Raw genomic sequence first — 21,521 nt, forward strand, 5'->3', positions numbered from 1 at the left:
CCGGAAACACGAAAAACACCGTAAAACCGGATTTACGCCGTCGTAGTAACACCGCGGGCTGTTTTGGGTTAGTTAATTAAAAACTATGATAAACTTTGATTTAAAAGTTGTTATTCTGAGAAAATGATTTTTATTATGAACATGAAACTATATCCAAAAATTATGGTTAAACTCAAAGTGGAAGTATGTTTTCTAAAATGGTCATCTAGACGTCGTTCTTTCGACTGAAATGACTACCTTTACAAAAACGACTTGTAACATATTTTTCCGACTATAAACCTATACTTTTTCTGTTTAGATTCATAAAATAGAGTTCAATATGAAACCATAGCAATTTGATTCACTCAAAACGGATTTAAAATGAAGAAGTTATGGGTAAAACAAGATTGGATAATTTTTCTCATTTTAGCTACGTGAAAATTGGTAACAAATCTATTCCAACCATAACTTAATCAACTTGTATTGTATATTATGTAATCTTGAGATACCATAGACACGTATACAATGTTTCGACCTATCATGTCGACACATCTATATATATTTCGGAACAACCATAGACACTCTATATGTGAATGTTGGAGTTAGCTATACAGGGTTGAGGTTGATTCCAAAATATATATAGTTTGAGTTGTGATCAATACTGAGATACGTATACACTGGGTCGTGGATTGATTCAAGATAATATTTATCGATTTATTTCTGTACATCTAACTGTGGACAACTAGTTGTAGGTTACTAACGAGGACAGCTGACTTAATAAACTTAAAACATCAAAATATATTAAAAGTGTTGTAAATATATTTTGAACATACTTTGATATATATGTATATATTGTTATAGGTTCGTGAATCAACCAGTGGCCAAGTCTTACTTCCCGACGAAGTAAAAATCTGTGAAAGTGAGTTATAGTCCCACTTTTAAAATCTAATATTTTTGGGATGAGAATACATGCAGGTTTTATAAATGATTTACAAAATAGACACAAGTACGTGAAACTACATTCTATGGTTGAATTATCGAAATCGAATATGCCCTTTTTTATTAAGTCTGGTAATCTAAGAATTGGGGAACAGACACCCTAACTGACGCGAATCCTAAAGATAGATCTATTGGGCCTAACAAACCCCATCCAAAGTACCGGATGCTTTAGTACTTCGAAATTTATATCATATCCGAAGGGTGTCCCGGAATGATGGGGATATTCTTATATATGCATCTTGTTATTGTCGGTTACCAGGTGTTCACCATATGAATGATTTTTATCTCTATGTATGGGATGTGTATTGAAATATGAAATCTTGTGGTCTATTGTTACGATTTGATATATATATAGGTTAAACCTATAACTCACCAACATTTTTGTTGACGTTTAAAGCATGTTTATTCTCAGGTGAATACTAAGAGCTTCCGTTGTTGCATACTAAAATAAGGACAAGATTTGGAGTCCATGTTTGTATTATATTGTGTAAAAACTGCATTCAAGAAACTGATTTCGATGTAACATATTTGTATTGTAAACCATTATGTAATGGTCGTGTGTAAACATGATATTTTAGATTATCATTATTTGATAATCTACGTAAAGCTTTTTAAACCTTTATTTATGAAATAAAGGTTATGGTTTGTTTTAAAAATGAATGCAGTCTTTGAAAAACGTCTCATATAGAGGTCAAAACCTCGCAACGAAATCAATTAATATGGAACGTTTTTAATCAATAAGAACGGGACATTTCAGTTGGTATCAGAGCGTTGGTCTTAGAGAACCAGAAAATTTGCATTAGTGTGTCTTATCGAGTTTGTTAGGATGCATTAGTGAGTCTGGACTTCGACCGTGTTTTCTTTAAAAATGATTGCTTAACATTTTTGTTGGAAACTATATATTTTTAACATATGAATATTATGTGATATATTAATCTCTTAACGTGTTTGATATTATGTGATAGATGTCTACCTCTAGAACAATTCCCATTGACTCACCTAATAATAATGAAGAGTCAAATGTAAATTGGAATGATTCGTGGACTGATTCACAAGTTCCCGAAGAGGAACCGGAAGAAGAGTCGGAACCGGAAGAAGAATCGGAACCGGAAGGAGAATCGGAACCGGAAGAAGAATCGGAACCGGTGGGGGAAATAATAAAATGGTTAAGTAAAAGAAAATCCTCAACCAACCGACCAAGGTTAATTATGGTCAATGGTGTTTTCGCCAAGGAAGCAAAATATTGGGAGGATTACCAATTCTCCGATGAATCGGATTCTGACGAGAATTCCAATGATGTTATAGAAATTACCCCAACTGAATTTAAAAAGGCAAAAGAAAATAATAAGGGAAAGGGCATAAAAATAGAGAAATCTAATTCCAACCCCGATGAACTTTATATGTATCGTCAACCCCCGAAGTCCTTAAGTTGTAACAATGACCCGGGAACCTCTAAACCACCAGGTTTTTCTAAACCAATGTGGATAACGACGGCTCGTATTAGGGGAACATCATATATCCCTAGAAACTTGGCAAAACGAACCAAAACTGAAGAAGAAGAAACGAGCGAGTCGGAATAAGATAGTTGTATTCGTGTGGTGTAATATATGTAATATAGTGTTCTTATGGTTTATGATATATGTAAAAATTGCTTGTATTAATAAGTATTTTTTTTATGAATCTAACTCTTGTCTATTTTACAGTTTAAAAACACAAAATGGATAGACAACCCAATATTTTAAGAGACCTACCCGGAGACATGATTGATGAAATCTTGTCTAGAGTCGGTCAGAATTCCTCGGCACAACTATTTAAGGCGAGATCAGTTTGTAAGACATTCGAAGAACGTTCCAAGAATGTCTTGGTTTATAAGAGACTTTCGTTTGAAAGATGGGGGATATCACATTGGGAAACCCATAAGTTACGATGTGTTTACTTTGACGCATATATTGCGGGGAACCCAAATGCTATTTTACGCAACGGGTTAAGAAATTATTTTGACTCAATGTATCCGAATATAGGACTTCATGATTTAGAAAAAGCGGCTAACATGCAACATAAAGAAGCATGCTATGCTTATGGGTTAGTAATGTTCGCTTCTCACCAAAGTGAGAAAAAGAACATCGGGCTACAGCTATTAAACAAAACGTTCCCACAAGTGACGGAGTCGGTAATTGGGGTAAGAAATGAGGTTTTTAGATTGTTACGGGACTGTTGGACATTACGTAACCCTCGTCCCTTTGACGACGTTACAACACGCTGTCTTATCAACGGCCATAACGGTTATGTTGCACAAGACCAAGGATGGGAAGTAGTCCTAGTAAAACCAGAATGCATGACTTGTTTCTGGACGTATGAATTACGTGTCTTTATTGCCTTTGCTGAACGACTTGTGTACTAGCTAGAATTATCTTCACAACTATCTTGTATCAAAGTTATTGTGTGCTATATTTCATGCTTTATGTAAAATAAGCGGTATTGTAAGTTTGTAAAATATTGTATAAAAGTTTGAACGCGAAATATTATTATAATCAGTTTTTCATATAGAATTGTAGTAGTTGAATTGTATATTAGCTACTAAGTATGAACTTAACGGGTAGGTACTACCCGAATTTAAACTTATAAAACGCTAATATGAAGAAAAAGCTTTTATAAATGAGTTCATATTATGCTACGAAATACTATTAACTACTCTTAATATTCTGTATGATTAACTTGTTCCATTTGACTATTTTGAAGGAAATGGCACCGACTACTCGACACACCGTGAATATGAATGAAGAGGAATTCCGTACTTTTCTAGCTTCAAACATAGCCGCAGTACAGGCTGCGCTAAATACCAACAATAACCTTGGATCTGGCAGTACAGGAAATCGTGTAGGATGCACCTACAAAGAATTCACTGCCTGCAAACCTTTGGAATTTGATGGAACCGAAGGACCGATCGGATTGAAACGGTGGACCGAGAAGGTCGAATCGGTGTTTGCCATAAGTAAGTGTACTGAAGAGGACAAAGTGAAGTACGCTACGCATACCTTCACAGGTTCTGCGTTAACATGGTGGAATACCTATCTAGAGCAAGTGGGACAAGACGATGCGTACGCACTACCGTGGTCAGCATTCAAGCACTTGATGAACGAGAAGTACCGTCCCAGAACTGAGGTCAATAAGCTCAAGACAGAACTTAGAGGGTTACGAACCCAAGGATTTGATATTACCACGTACGAAAGACGATTCACAGAATTGTGCCTATTGTGTCCGGGAGCATTCGAAGATGAGGAAGAGAAGATCGACGCGTTTGTGAAAGGATTACCGGAAAGAATCCAAGAAGATATAAGTTCACACGAGCCCGCCTCCATACAACAAGCATGTAGAATGGCTCACAAACTAGTGAACCAGATTGAAGAAAGAATTAAAGAACAGACTGCTGAAGAGGCCAATGTGAAGCAAGTCAAAAGAAAGTGGGAGGAAAACGGTGATAAGAATCACCAATACAACAACAGCAATTACAACAATAATCGCAACAATTATCCCAACAATCGCAACATCAATCGCAACTACAACAAACGGCCCAACAACAACAATAACAACAACAACAGCAACAGCAACTACAACAATCATCCCAACAACAATAATAACCGCAACAACAACAACAATCAGAAGCAGCTATGCCAAAGGTGTGAAAAGTATCACTCGGGATTCTGCACCAAATTTTGCAACAAGTGTAAAAGAAATGGTCATAGCGCGGCGAAGTGTGAGGTCTACGGACCAGGGGTTAATAGAACGAAAGGAACAAATGGTGTCGGAACGAGTAATGGCGGAGCAAGTAGTGTCGGAGCAAGTTATGCCAATGTAGTTTGTTATAAATGTGGAAAACCGGGCCACATTATTAGAAATTGCCCGAACCAGGAGAACACGAATGGACAAGGCCGCGGAAGAGTTTTCAATATTAATGCGGCAGAGGCACAGGAAGACCCGGAGCTTGTTACGGGTACGTTTCTTATTGACAATAAATCTGCTTACGTTTTATTTGATTCGGGTGCGGATAGAAGCTATATGAGTAGAGATTTTTGTGCTAAATTAAGTTGTCCATTGACGCCTTTGGATAGTAAATTTTTACTCGAATTAGCAAATGGTAAATTAATTTCAGCAGATAATATATGTCGGAATCGAGAAATTAAACTGGTTAGCGAAACATTTAAGATTGATTTGATACCAGTAGAGTTAGGGAGTTTTGATGTGATAATCGGTATGGACTGGTTGAAAGAAGTGAAAGCAGAGATCGTCTGTTACAAAAATGTAATTCGCATTATACGAGAAAAAGGAAAACCCTTAATGGTGTACGGAGAAAAGGGCAACACGAAGCTACATGTTATTAGTAATTTGAAGGCACAAAAACTAATAAGAAAAGGTTGCTATGCTGTTCTAGCACACGTCGAGAAATTACAAACTGAAGAAAAGAGCATCAATGATGTTCCCATTGCAAAAGAATTTCCCGATGTATTTCCGAAAGAATTACCGGGATTACCCCCACATCGATCCGTTGAATTTCAAATAGATCTTGTACCAGGAGCTGCACCAATAGCTCGTGCTCCTTACAGACTCGCACCCAACGAGATGAAAGAACTGCAAAGCCAATTACAAGAACTTTTAGAGTGTGGTTTCATTCGACCAAGCACATCACCGTGGGGAGCTCCTGTTTTGTTTGTCAAGAAGAAAGATGGTACATTCAGGTTGTGTATCGACTACCGAGAGTTGAACAAACTTACCATCAAGAACCGCTACCCACTACCGAGAATCGATGACTTATTTGATCAACTACTAGGCTCGTCTGTTTATTCAAAGATTGACTTACGTTCCGGGTATCATCAAATGCGGGTGAAAGAAGATGATATTCCAAAGACTGCTTTCAGAACACGTTACGGTCATTACGAGTTTAGGGTCATGCCGTTTGGTTTAACTAATGCACCAGCTGTGTTCATGGACCTTATGAACCGAGTGTGTGGACCATACCTTGACAAGTTTGTCATCGTTTTCATTGATGACATACTTATTTACTCAAAGAATGACCAAGAACACGGTGAACATTTGAGAAAGGTGTTAGAAGTATTGAGGAAGGAAGAATTGTACGCTAAGTTTTCAAAGTGTGCATTTTGGTTGGAAGAAGTTCAATTCCTCGGTCACATAGTGAACAAAGAAGGTATTAAGGTGGATCCGGCAAAGATAGAAACTGTTGAAAAGTGGGAAACCCCGAAAACTCCGAAACACATACGCCAGTTTTTAGGACTAGCTAGTTACTATAGAAGGTTCATCCAAGACTTTTCCAGAATAGCAAAACCCTTGACTGCATTAACGCATAAAGGGAAGAAATTTGAATGGAATGATGAACAAGAGAAAGCGTTTCAGTTATTGAAGAAAAAGCTAACTACGGCACCTATATTGTCATTGCCTGAAGGGAATGATGATTTTGTGATTTATTGTGACGCATCAAAGCAAGGTCTCGGTTGTGTATTAATGCAACGAACGAAGGTGATTGCTTATGCGTCTAGACAATTGAAGATTCACGAACAAAATTATACGACGCATGATTTGGAATTAGGCGCGGTTGTTTTTGCATTAAAGACTTGGAGGCACTACTTATATGGGGTCAAAAGTATTATATATACCGACCACAAAAGTCTTCAACACATATTTAATCAGAAACAACTGAATATGAGGCAGCGTAGGTGGATTGAATTATTGAATGATTACGACTTTGAGATTCGTTACCACCTGGGGAAGGCAAATGTGGTAGCCGATGCCTTGAGCAGGAAGGACAGAGAACCCATTCGAGTAAAATCTATGAATATAATGATTCATAATAACCTTACTACTCAAATAAAGGAGGCGCAACAAGGAGTTTTAAAAGAGGGAAATTTAAAGGATGAAATACCCAAAGGATCGGAGAAGCATCTTAATATTCGGGAAGACGGAATCCGGTATAGGGCTGAAAGGATTTGGGTACCAAAATTTGAAGATATGAGAGAAATGGTACTTAGAGAAGCTCATAAAACCAGATACTCAATACATCCTGGAACGGGGAAGATGTACAAGGATCTCAAGAAACATTTTTGGTGGCCGGGTATGAAAGCCGATGTTGCTAAATACGTAGGAGAATGTTTGACGTATTCTAAGGTCAAAGCTGAGCATCAAAAACCATCAGGTCTACTTCAACAACCCGAAATCCCAGAATGGAAATGGGAAAACATTACCATAGATTTCATCACTAAATTGCCAAGGACTGCAAGTGGTTTTGATACTATTTGGGTAATAGTTGATCGTCTCACCAAATCAGCACACTTCCTGCCAATAAGAGAAGATGACAAGATGGAGAAGTTAGCACGACTGTATTTGAAGGAAGTCGTCTCCAGACATGGAATACCAATCTCTATTATCTCTGATAGGGATGGCAGATTTATTTCAAGATTCTGGCAGACATTACAGCAAGCATTAGGAACTCGTCTAGACATGAGTACTGCCTATCATCCACAAACTGATGGGCAGAGTGAAAGGACGATACAAACGCTTGAAGACATGCTACGAGCATGTGTTATTGATTTCGGAAACAGTTGGGATCGACATCTACCATTAGCAGAATTTTCCTACAACAACAGCTACCATTCAAGCATTGAGATGACACCATTTGAAGCAATTTATGGTAGAAAGTGCAGGTCTCCGATTTGTTGGAGTGAAGTGGGGGATAGACAGATTATGGGTCCAGAGATTATACAAGAAACTACCAAGAAGATCATCCAAATTCAACAACGGTTGAAAACCGCCCAAAGTCGACAAAAGAGCTACGCTGACATTAAAAGAAAAGATATAGAATTTGAAATTGGAGAGATGGTCATGCTTAAAGTTGCACCTTGGAAAGGCGTTGTTCGATTTGGTAAACGAGGAAAATTAAATCCAAGGTATATTGGACCATTCAAGATTATTGATCGTGTCGGACCAGTAGCTTACCGACTAGAGTTACCTCAACAACTCGCGGCTGTACATAACACTTTCCACGTCTCGAATTTGAAGAAATGTTTTGCTAAAGAAGATCTCACTATTCCGTTAGATGAAATCCAAATCAACGAAAAACTTCAATTCATCGAAGAACCCGTCGAAATAATGGATCGTGAGGTTAAAAGACTTAAGCAAAACAAGATACCAATTGTTAAGGTTCGATGGAATGCTCGTAGAGGACCCGAGTTCACCTGGGAGCGTGAAGATCAGATGAAGAAGAAATACCCGCATCTATTTCCAGAAGATTCGTCAACACCTTCAACAGCTTAAAATTTCGGGACGAAATTTATTTAACGGGTAGGTACTGTAGTGACCCGAACTTTTCCATGTTTATATATATTAATTGAGAGTGATATTTACATGATTAAATGTTTCCAACATGTTAAGCAATCAAACTTGTTAAGACTTGATTAATTGAAATAGGTTTCATATAGACAATTGACCACCCAAGTTGACCGGTGATTCACGAACGTTAAAACTTGTAAAAACTATATGATGACATATATATGGTTATATATATAGTTAACATTATATTATGATAATTAAACATATCATTAAGTATATTAACAATGAACTACATATGTAAAAACAAGACTACTAACTTAATGATTTTGAAACGAGACATATATGTAACGATTATCGTTGTAACGACATTTAATGTATATATATCATATTAAGAGATATTCGTACATCATAATATCATGATAATATAATAATTTAAAATCTCTTTTGATATTATAAACATTGGGTTAACAACATTTAACAAGATCGTTAACCTAAAGGTTTCAAAACAACACTTACATGTAACGACTAACGATGACTTAACGAATCAGTTAAAATGTATATACATGTAGTGTTTTAATATGTATTTATACACTTTTGGAAGACTTCAATACACTTATCAAAATACTTCTACTTAACAAAAATGCTTACAATTACATCCTCGTTCAGTTTCATCAACAATTCTACTCGTATGCACCCGTATTCGTACTCGTACAATACACAGCTTTTAGATGTATGTACTATTAGTATATACACTCCAATGATCAGCTCTTAGCAGCCCATGTGAGTCACCTAACACATGTGGGAACCATCATTTGGCAACTAGCAAGAAATATCTCATAAAATTACAAAAATATGAGTAATCATTCATGACTTATTTACATGAAAACAAAATTACATATCCTTTATATCTAATCCATACACCAACAACCAAAAACACCTACAAACACTTTCATTCTTCAATTTTCTTCATCTAATTGATCTCTCTCAAGTTCTATCTTCAAGTTCTAAGTGTTCTTCATAAATTCCAAAAGTTCTAGTTTCATAAAATCAAGAATACTTTCAAGTTTGCTAGCTCACTTCCAATCTTGTAAGGTGATCATCCAACCTCAAGAAATCTTTGTTTCTTACAGTAGGTTATCATTCTAATACAAGGTAATAATCATATTCAAACTTTGGTTCAATTTCTATAACTATAACAATCTTATTTCAAGTGATGATCATACTTGAACTTGTTTTCGTGTCATGATTCTGCTTCAAGAACTTCGAGCCATCCAAGGATCCATTGAAGCTAGATCCATTTTTCTCTTTTTTAGTAGGTTTATCCAAGGAAATTAAGGTAGTAATGATGTTCATAACATCATTCGATTCATACATATAAAGCTATCTTATTCGAAGGTTTAAACTTGTAATCACTAGAACATAGTTTAGTTAATTCTAAACTTGTTCGCAAACAAAAGTTAATCCTTCTAACTTGACTTTTAAAATCAACTAAACACATGTTCTATATCTATATGATATGCTAACTTAATGATTTAAAACCTGGAAACACGAAAAACACCGTAAAACCGGATTTACGCCGTCGTAGTAACACCGCGGGCTGTTTTGGGTTAGTTAATTAAAAACTATGATAAACTTTGATTTAAAAGTTGTTATTCTGAGAAAATGATTTTTATTATGAACATGAAACTATATCCAAAAATTATGGTTAAACTCAAAGTGGAATTATGTTTTCTAAAATGGTCATCTAGACGTCGTTCTTTCGACTGAAATGACTACCTTTACAAAAACGACTTGTAACTTATTTTTCCGACTATAAACCTATACTTTTTCTGTTTAGATTCATAAAATAGAGTTCAATATGAAACCATAGCAATTTGATTCACTCAAAACGGATTTAAAATGAAGAAGTTATGGGTAAAACAAGATTGGATAATTTTTCTCATTTTAGCTACGTGAAAATTGGTAACAAATCTATTCCAACCATAACTTAATCAACTTGTATTGTATATTATGTAATCTTGAGATACCATAGACACGTATACAATGTTTCGACCTATCATGTCGACACATCTATATATATTTCGGAACAACCATAGACACTCTATATGTGAATGTTGGAGTTAGCTATACAGGGTTGAGGTTGATTCCAAAATATATATAGTTTGAGTTGTGATCAATACTGAGATACGTATACACTGGGTCGTGGATTGATTCAAGATAATATTTATCGATTTATTTCTGTACATCTAACTGTGGACAACTAGTTGTAGGTTACTAACGAGGACAGCTGACTTAATAAACTTAAAACATCAAAATATATTAAAAGTGTTGTAAATATATTTTGAACATACTTTGATATATATGTATATATTGTTATAGGTTCGTGAATCAACCAGTGGCCAAGTCTTACTTCCCGACGAAGTAAAAATCTGTGAAAGTGAGTTATAGTCCCACTTTTAAAATCTAATATTTTTGGGATGAGAATACATGCAGGTTTTATAAATGATTTACAAAATAGACACAAGTACGTGAAACTACATTCTATGGTTGAATTATCGAAATCGAATATGCCCTTTTTTATTAAGTCTGGTAATCTAAGAATTGGGGAACAGACACCCTAATTGACGCGAATCCTAAAGATAGATCTATTGGGCCTAACAAACCCCATCCAAAGTACCGGATGCTTTAGTACTTCGAAATTTATATCATATCCGAAGGGTGTCCCGGAATGATGGGGATATTCTTATATATGCATCTTGTTATTGTCGGTTACCAGGTGTTCACCATATGAATGATTTTTATCTCTATGTATGGGATGTGTATTGAAATATGAAATCTTGTGGTCTATTGTTACGATTTGATATATATAGGTTAAACCTATAACTCACCAACATTTTTGTTGACGTTTAAAGCATGTTTATTCTCAGGTGAATACTAAGAGCTTCCGCTGTTGCATACTAAAATAAGGACAAGATTTGGAGTCCATGTTTGTATTATATTGTGTAAAAACTGCATTCAAGAAACTGATTTCGATGTAACATATTTGTATTGTAAACCATTATGTAATGGTCGTGTGTAAACAGGATATTTTAGATTATCATTATACCTTTATTTATGAAATAAAGGTTATGGTTTGTTTTAAAAATGAATGCAGTCTTTGAAAAACGTCTCATATAGAGGTCAAAACCTCGCAACGAAATCAATTAATATGGAACGTTTTTAATCAATAAGAACGGGACATTTCACATTGCAAGATCTTAAGTGTGGGAAGGGGTTAAATTCTTTCGGATTTTAAAAAATTTTAATTTAAACACTTGGTTACCATTAAAAATACTAGTAACGCAGTAGTTGTATTAGAATCTAGTGCTCTCTGACAATAAAGAACAGCCCTAGTCTTATATACTGACTACCCAATTCTAGTAAAATTTTCAAAATTTTCAATTAAATGAACTCAAAATCATGTTTATACATATTTATGAACAATAAAACTAGGTGTTAACACCGAAATTATTGTTACCTCGGAAAGGACATAAATTGAGAAACAAACCAAAATGTTAGAATTCATTTAAAATGGAATAGGGGACAATAAAAAGGAAAATAAAAGCCAAGTGTGGGAAAATTTACCAAGTTATTTAAAACATATATCACATATTTTTGTACAAATAACTGAAGATAATTTTGCTTTGGACTAATCTAAACAGTTTTACCCGATTTACTGTAAGAAAGATGGATCTACACGATGAATCAATTCCATCATTAAAAGGAAGTAAAGTCTTTCGAAAAAGAAACGCGCTTCTTGATTTAGGTCATGAAGTTGTCGTCCAGACCAGCTGTAGGTTGACGAAAAATCTAGAAAAGTCATCTCTAAAATCAGCAGGAAATCCACGGACCTCAGCATCAAACAGGGTCGCCAAGTGGTCAGACTTATCCTAACCATGAGAGGATCTATCTCGTAAAATGGGGAGGACGCCGTGCAAATTAGCTGGATAAGACTAATGAATCAGACCCCCAGAAAGGATAATCTCCTTAAAGATTAAAAATTAGCTTTTCAGACTGATATTACTCAATCCTTGAGATTGACCTTAAAGATTGAGAATTATAAACTCATGGAATTCAATGATATCTAAACTCGAGCTTGAACGAGAAAATATTTTGATCAAAATTACAAACCGATTTGTTTTCTGAAAACCCTATTTTTAATGCGTTCATTACTATTGAACGTAAAATCCTAGGAATTCACCTGGAATTCATTAGGTCACCTGAACCAAATCGGGTGTCAACCGTAAGAACGGTGGTTGCATAGCATGGTCGAAGACAGGACCTTGTGCCATACCGAAAAATTATAAGGGTGAGCTTTACTATTGCTCCTACCAAGGATAGTAATTGCATCCGACACGTTATAGACCATAATTAAAAGCATGTCAGGGGACATTGCCTTAACAGTTGCTTGTTCAACAATTTCCTTTACAACCGGACGGTAGTTTACCGAAAGGTAATATACGGAGCAAGTATACTGGACGTGTTGCTTTCCCAATACAAGGATATCAAGTGGGTGACACAAAACCACAAGTTTTGAGCTAAAATTTTTATATCTGAAACCCACCAAACCCACAAAAATATTTTGCAAATACCGGTGAAGGGTTATTCCGGAAAAACTTATCTAGGGTAAAAGCTAGATTTAATTTTCAAAAGATCAAATATTTTCATAAAGATCCAATTTCCTTAAGGATCTAAATTTTCATAGTCATGTGGGACTGTAAACCACAATGTTACTACCATTGTTTATACCGCCGTATAGAAATCACTGATGTACAAAGTGTGAAGAATAAAGAAGTGATTCTAGTATTTTTATTTCAAGACTATATTGCTTGAGGACAAGCAACGCTCAAGTGTGGGAATATTTGATAATGCTAAAAACGAACATATATTTCATAGCATTATCCCTCAAGAAAGACAAGCTTTTAGTTGCAATTGTTCTATTTACAAGTGATATTCGTTTAAATAATAAAAGGTGAAAACAAAAGACAGATTCGACGAATTGAAGATGCAAACGACCAAAAAGCTCAAAAGTACAAAATACCATCAAAGAGGTTCCAATTATTGATTAGAAGCATCTCAAAATTACAAGAGTACAAGAAGCGAAACGCAAAATACAAGATATTAAATTGTACGCAAGGACGTTCGAAAATCCGGAACCGGGACCAAAGTCAACTCTCAACGCTCGATGCAACGGACTAAAAATTACAAGTTAACTATGCACATAAATAAAATATAATATTTAAATAATTCTTATAATTATTTATATATTATATTATTATTTATAAACGTCGGCAAGAAAGAAAACAAAGATATGTGACTTCTCCCAGCTGGCCATGCGATCGCATGGCAGTAGGTGACAGGCCTGATCTATAAATTGCGCAGTTTTTGAGCACATAAACACACCTTTTTCTTCTTCCTTCATACGTAAACATATATATATATATATATATATATATATATATATATATATATATATATATATATATATATATATATATATATATATATATATATTATAATTTTAATTTTAATTTTAATTTTAAATTCTAATAATAAGGGTATGTTAGCGAATGTTGTAAGGGTGTAAGTCGAAATTCTGTCCGTGTAACGCTACGCTATTTTTAATCACTGTAAGTTATGGTTAATGTTATTTTTAATTTAATGTCTCGTAGCTAAGTTATTATTATGCTTATTTAATACCGAAGTAATCATGATGTTAGGCTAAAAATATTAAAATTGGGTAATTGGGCTTTGTACCATAATTGGGGTTTGGACAAAAGAACGACACTTGTGGAAATTAGACTATGGGCTATTAATGGGCTTTATATTTGTTTAACTAAATGATAGTTTGTTAATTTTAATATAAAGATTTACAATTGGACGTACCTAGAAATAACTATATACACTCGATCAGACACGATGGGCGGGATATTTATATGTACGAATAATCGTTCATTTAACCGGACACGGGAATGGATTAATAGTTAATAGACTTATTAAAACAGGGGTGAAATTATGTACAAGGACACTTGGGATAATTGATAACAAAGTATTAAAACCTTGGGTTACACGCAGTCGATAACCTGGTGTAATTATTAAACAAAGTATTAAAACCTTGTTACAGTTTAAGTTCCCAATTAGTTGGAATATTTGACTTTAGATATAAGGATAATTTGACGAGGACACTCGCACTTTATATTTATGACTGATGGACTGTTATGGACAAAAACCAGACGGACATATTAAATAATCCAGGACAAAGAACAATTAACCCATGGGAATAAACTAAAAATCAACACGTCAAACATCATGATTACGGAAGTTTAAATAAGCATAATTCCTTTATTTTCATATTTAATTGCACTTCTAATTATATATACATTAAAATATCGTTACAACGATAATCGTTACATATAAGTCTCGTTTCGTAATTCTTGAGTTAGTAGTCTTGTTTTTACATATGTAGTTAATTGTTAACACACTTAATGATATATTTAAATATCATTTTATCATGTTAAATATAGTGTATCAATATCTTAATATGATACATAGGTATTTAGTAGACGTTATCATAACGATAATCGTTATATATATCATTTCGAGTTTCTTAACTTAGTAATCTCATTTCTTATGTATATCACACATTGTTAATATACTTAGTGAGATACTTACTCATCATAATCTTATGTCAACCATATATATATGTCTATATATATACCACAACATGTAGTTTTTACAATTTTGTAACGTTCGTGAATCGCCGGTCAACTTGGGTGATCAATTGTCTATATGAAACTTATTTCATTTAATCAAGTCTTAACAAGTTTGATTGCTTAACACATTGGAAACATTTAGTCATGTAAATATCAATCTCAATTAATATATATAAACATGGAAAAGTTCGGGTCACTACATCCCTTCCATCCACCACATTGCCCTCTTGGTGAAGAACATGAGGCACTTACCGGCGAACCCGTTCGTAACACCATTTTCTCTCTCCTTTCCAGGATATGCCTCAACGAGTATAATATTACTAATATTATTGAGGCTATCCGACCTTTACTCCGTATCTTGCATGGTGAATTATTTAGTAAAAAAAAAAATTACTGTCATGAAAAGCAAAACTTCATTAGCAAGTGCATCCTACATCATTTCATTCCCTTTATAAAGCTCTTGACCTCTCTTTTTATTCAATAAACTTTAAACATCTTCTTTTACAATACAAAAAAAAACAAATTATCATCATCTATACTCACATCAAACCACTACCAGCACCAGCAGCAGCATTACCAACAACATCACAAGCCTCAACATCGCAAGCCGCATTACGAGCATCAACATCATACGTACCGCAGGCACTGAGGGATACCAACAATAATGAGTGATGAAGTATTAATTCATTATTTCATTTACGTTGAAGAAATATTCCGCGGTGATTATGTAATCTCTAAAGTTTTAGGGATTATTCATTTCAAGTTCCAACCGTAAATCAAATGAGATTAATATAATATTAACTCATTAAATCCATATTACATCTGAAGAAAATATACATACATATATTTTTATAAAGACTGTAATAAAAATTCTTTTGTACAAAATATTACTTGTGAAATTTTATTTTAACGGGTAGGTAATACCCGAGAAATACTTAAGTTTACATTAATATGTTACACTGTACATTTTCAATGATGTTTCGACAATCGTTAATTATACTCTCTCCTTTCATAGCAATATACATCATTTCACAAAATTCAAGACAACCATTTTCCATACCAATTCAATTACATATTCTGATTTTGACAGATCAAAATCCTAGTCAAGATTTAAGAAGTGCCATCAATCTTAAATTCCTACATCATTCAAAATCATATTTTAAATTCAAACTATACTAGATCATCACTTTCATTCACAGAACTCATAAAGATATTCGTATCATTCAAGATTCACGATGAATTCATTATACGGATATTGATGATGACAACCTGCATCTAAACCCTTCAAAATTCTTGAAAACATCTCAACTAAGGAACAATCGAGAGAATGAACCAATCACACGATACATACGAAGAATATATGCATATAGATATGCATTCGGAGGACACTTGAACCTAAGCAAAGGTTCAACACGTATCCGTGTCAGATCCTTTAGCATTATTATTACCCAAAATAACTTTACAATCCCTTTTCAAAATAGCGAATTTTATCACAGCTCCAAAAAGACAACTTCGACTTTTCATCTGGATTAGCCTTATTATAACCTTGATATATACGTTGTATTTTGGCCATCGTTACTGGGAACCTTTTATATTCCACCACATTAGTAGTAAGCTTACCAGCAACTTTGTTGCTCTTTGACTTAAATCTCTCTGAAAGATCACTAAAAAACCTTGTCATGTACCCATCTACATCTTGTAACAATAATTGTCATACCAAACCCCAGGAAGCATCAATAATTATTCTTGAATCTCACATCATTTCTGCATATACATATAATGTTATTTCCTGGAATTATAATTCTGAAATCCGGAATAGCACTTCAGCCTACGAATCAGTACTATGAAGTTTTGAAAAAGCTGAATAAAGCAGCAGAAAGTGTAGACAACCGTAACAGTCAAAAGTTGATGATAAAGAATATTGTGTTAGCAAAGCACATAAAAATAGAAGGTTTGGAACTGGAAAACAAATTGAGCAAACCCTGAAGGAGGCTGTGGACAAATCACAAAGAAGAAATCTACCTTCAAAGAATCCAAATGATTCGGTGTCTGCTAAAATCCTTAGCAAATACCTTGCTCCTTACTCTAAAACCCTTGCGGACAATATTCTTCATCATCCTCTTATCTTAAATATTCTAAGATATCATCGTATCTTCCATTATAAATATCCTTCATATTTCTGAAGATATTTTCATAACCATTCTTATCAGAAATCATTTATTCCTTCGTGTTATCTGTATCACATCATAAAGAAAACTATTTTAGTTTCTAAATATCTGAAACCTCTGAGTGTAAAGTATGAATGTTTTTGAAGTAATGTTGGGAACTGAAGCATGAGTTAGTATAATATAATGACACTTGATTAACGTGATTATATTACAGTAAGTCATGCTGAGCTTCTAAATGGAACGTAATGATTCACAGACCATAACGTCATCATATGCCATGTTACACGACTCTTACATTCAATCTAATCTCTAAACATATCAAGAACATATTCTATTGATAGTTCTATCTTTTCCTTTGGATTCTGGTAATTTCACAAGTCAAATTGTGCTATTACAATTTCTCTCTTAGAGCATTAGCTATGTTCATTCCGAATTTCATATCTATGAATTCTAGACCATTATTCGCTTGACTTGAAGTCGAGAAAAAAAGACGGAAGCATGAAACTCCAAAATATAAGGAAAAATATAAGCACGAAGACAACGCAGAAATTACAAATTGTGTATATCTATGCGTATAGCAATATAAAGACACGGGAAAACTAAGAACACTATAAACCCAAGAGCATAGTAGAAATTAACGGATTCCTCCGGTGGAAGATGAAAAAGAAGAATGACAGATGTGATAGTCAAGAATATATCAAGAATTAAAACTGGATGGAGCATATCGACGAATGTTTTGGAAGTACAAAGAAAGGAAGAAAGTATAAAAGATGGGAGATGTAGAAATAAGGAAACGTAGGAGGTTGATTTATAGTAAAATATCCGACAGAGAAATCGAGACAGATTATTGCATTAATTCGAAGAGGATCATAATTTCCTTAATAGCTGAAGAATCAAACTTATATAGATTACAAAGATTTTCTTTAATCCGGAGATCAACCGTGATGACGTCAAAAGATAAGACGAATCCCTATTTTCTCATTTCACTCTTTTACGATAGCTTCACTCATACGTTTCAAGTAATCGAATTATTTTATCCATATTTCTCAATCATGATAAAACCCTATGAATCAACTTATATTCGTCATAATAACATTCTTATTATTAGCCATGACGACCTCGATCAAACGGAGTTGTAATGAATATTTGGCGAGCAAAACAAAATCTGCTAAAATTAACGTTGTATGGACGAAATTTATATTATAAAAACTATATTAACCATATCCTTGTTAACTTTTCCTATATCCTATATATATTTGGACATGTTATCAGTAGTATAACAAAATATTATAATCTTGGTTAATTCTGTGATTGTATATATGTATAATAATATTCTTGGTACGTCCTAACACAATAAGTATACAATACGTTTTGATAAATCCTAAGACAATACGTACACAATATGTCTTAGTTAATTCTAAGACAATACGTATACAGTACGTCTCTGGGTTGATGCAAAGACAATACGTATACAATACATCGTGGGGTAATTCTAAGATTATATATATATATATATATATATATATATATATATATATATATATATATATATATATATATATATATATATATATATATATATATATACCGATTATTGGAATGTTGGACTTTTCATACTATTTTAGACTACTAACAAAGGACTACTAACAATGGACTACTAACATAAAATGTTAAAAAATTATTATATAAGTATTCTATGAACTTGCTTTATTTTATTCATATGTCGTATTATTATCTGAATCGTTATTATTGTTATAGGTTCGTGAATCCAAGGACGACGGTCATATTTTTAATAAGTTGAAAACTTATTATTAATATACTTTTACTACTGTGAGTATATAGTCCCATTTTTAAACTCTACAAATATTTTGGGATGAGAATACATGCATTTTATGTTTTACGCCATAGACACAAGTACTTAAAATATATTCTACGTTGAGTTGTACCACTTTGCATATCTTCCCTAATAGCTTGGTAACTAATATTTACCAGTTGTAACAACATGTATATGCGAATCCTATTGATAGATCTATCGGGTTTGACAACCCCAACCGGGCTAGTTGCTCTAGTATTGTAAACGGTTGCATAGTACTTCATTTTTACTACACTTGGTACAGTGTAGGGAGATTTCATAATAAAGGGAATATGCCACATTAATGGTTAAGTATGGTTACCAAAGCGCTCAACAACTTATAGAATACTTTTATACACTTGCGAGTGTACATATATTTATAACTATGAAATCTTGTGGTCTATATTTATATCGATGCTAAACCTATATATCTCACCAACCTTTGTGTTGACTGTTTAAGCATGTTTATTCTCAGGTCCTTAAGAAAGTCTTTCGCTGTTGCATTATCTGAGCAAGCTGTGCATGGAGTCTCATGCTTTGGTTTAAATAAAGTGTTCCATTCAATAAAACCTTTGTCATGTATTATATTCGACTGTTATGTCACGTGTGTCGTATTTGGAAACCGATGTATTTTGGGGAATATTTCTTAAATAATCGCCCACTTGTTTAAAACATGCATTATGTATAATAATGGTGTGTTTTTTTTAGAAACGAATGCAATATTTTCTAAAACGTATCATATAGAGGTCAAATACCTCGCTATGGGACCAATGAATAATGTACCGCGTTTATAGTAATATGGACGGGTCGTTTCAATAACCAACACAGTAGGAGATTGTAACATCCCAACCCGTAATACAAACGATTACGCGGAAATATCAATAATTTTTTTTTCGCTGGAACAGCATATGGCCGCGCGGCGCGCCAAACTGGCCTGTCCAAAAAGTCATGAAATGCGAAAATGTTTGACCACTTCCTGACGTATTTAGACAAAACGCTTTTAACCATACCTTAATATATGTAGAACTAACACGTTCCATTAATAAAATTAGTTTTACGAAGACCGGGCCCACATCGGCCGTTTTACGACATTCATACGAAAATAAAAGTTTTCAACCACATGATTTGTAATACAAAATAAAGGCCGAGCATGGTGATTGGGGATACGCTACCCAATCCTAATCAATCTAAAAGCAAGCCTTCTAAAGCAACTACGCAAGTCCAATAGTCCCCGCTTACCCGAGCCTCCGCATCCATGCAATCTATAAAAAAGTCAACAACGAGAGGGTAAGCTAACGCTTAGTGAGTAATAACATACTACATACATATATATGCATAAAATGGACACGCCACACAAAACCAAATACCGCATATCGGAGCATCCAAGCATAAAGGCAAGCTAGTCTAAGCATACCATAAGATTACTAAGCAACGAGCTAAAGATACATCAACAAAATATAAGTTTACCAACAACGATGTGAACAATGCCAAATAAGCTACACCCGGAGGATTAGCTACATCACGACAATACAACATTATATGTATACAATATATATATATATATATATATATATATATATATATATATATATATATATATATATATATATATATATATATATATATATATATATATATATATATATGTAGTGACCCGAACTTTTCCATGTTTATATATATTAATTGAGATTGATATTTACATGATTAAATGTTTCCAACATGTTAAGCAATCAAACTTGTTAAGACTTGATTAATTAAAATATGTTTCATATAGACAATTGACCACCCAAGTTGACCGGTGATTCACGAACGTTAAAACTTGTAAAAACTATATGATGACATATATATGGATATATATATATATATATATATAGTTAACATGATACTATGATAAGTAAACATATCATTAAGTATATTAACAATGAACTACATATGTAAAAACAAGACTACTAACTTAATGATTTTTTAAACGAGACATATATGTAACGATTATCGTTGTAAAGATATTTAATGGATATATATCATATTAAGAGATATTCATACATGATAATATCATGATAATAGAATAATTTAAAATCTCATTTGATATTATAAACATTGGGTTAACAACATTTAACAAGATCGTTAACCTAAAGGTTTCAAAACAACACTTACATGTAACGACTAACGATGACTTAACGACTCAGTTAAAATGTATATACATGTAGTGTTTTAATATGTATTTATACACTTTTGAAAGACTTCAATACACTTATCAAAATACTTCTACTTAACAAAAATGCTTACAATTACATCCTCGTTCAGTTTCATCAACAATTCTACTCGTATGCACCCGTATTCGTACTCGTACAATACACAGCTTTTAGATGTATGTACTATTGATATATACACTCCAATGATCAGCTCTTAGCAGCCCATGTGAGTCACCTAACATAT

Source organism: Rutidosis leptorrhynchoides, chromosome 4 (assembly GCF_046630445.1).
Source record: "Rutidosis leptorrhynchoides isolate AG116_Rl617_1_P2 chromosome 4, CSIRO_AGI_Rlap_v1, whole genome shotgun sequence".
Classification (NCBI taxonomy): domain Eukaryota; kingdom Viridiplantae; phylum Streptophyta; class Magnoliopsida; order Asterales; family Asteraceae; genus Rutidosis; species Rutidosis leptorrhynchoides.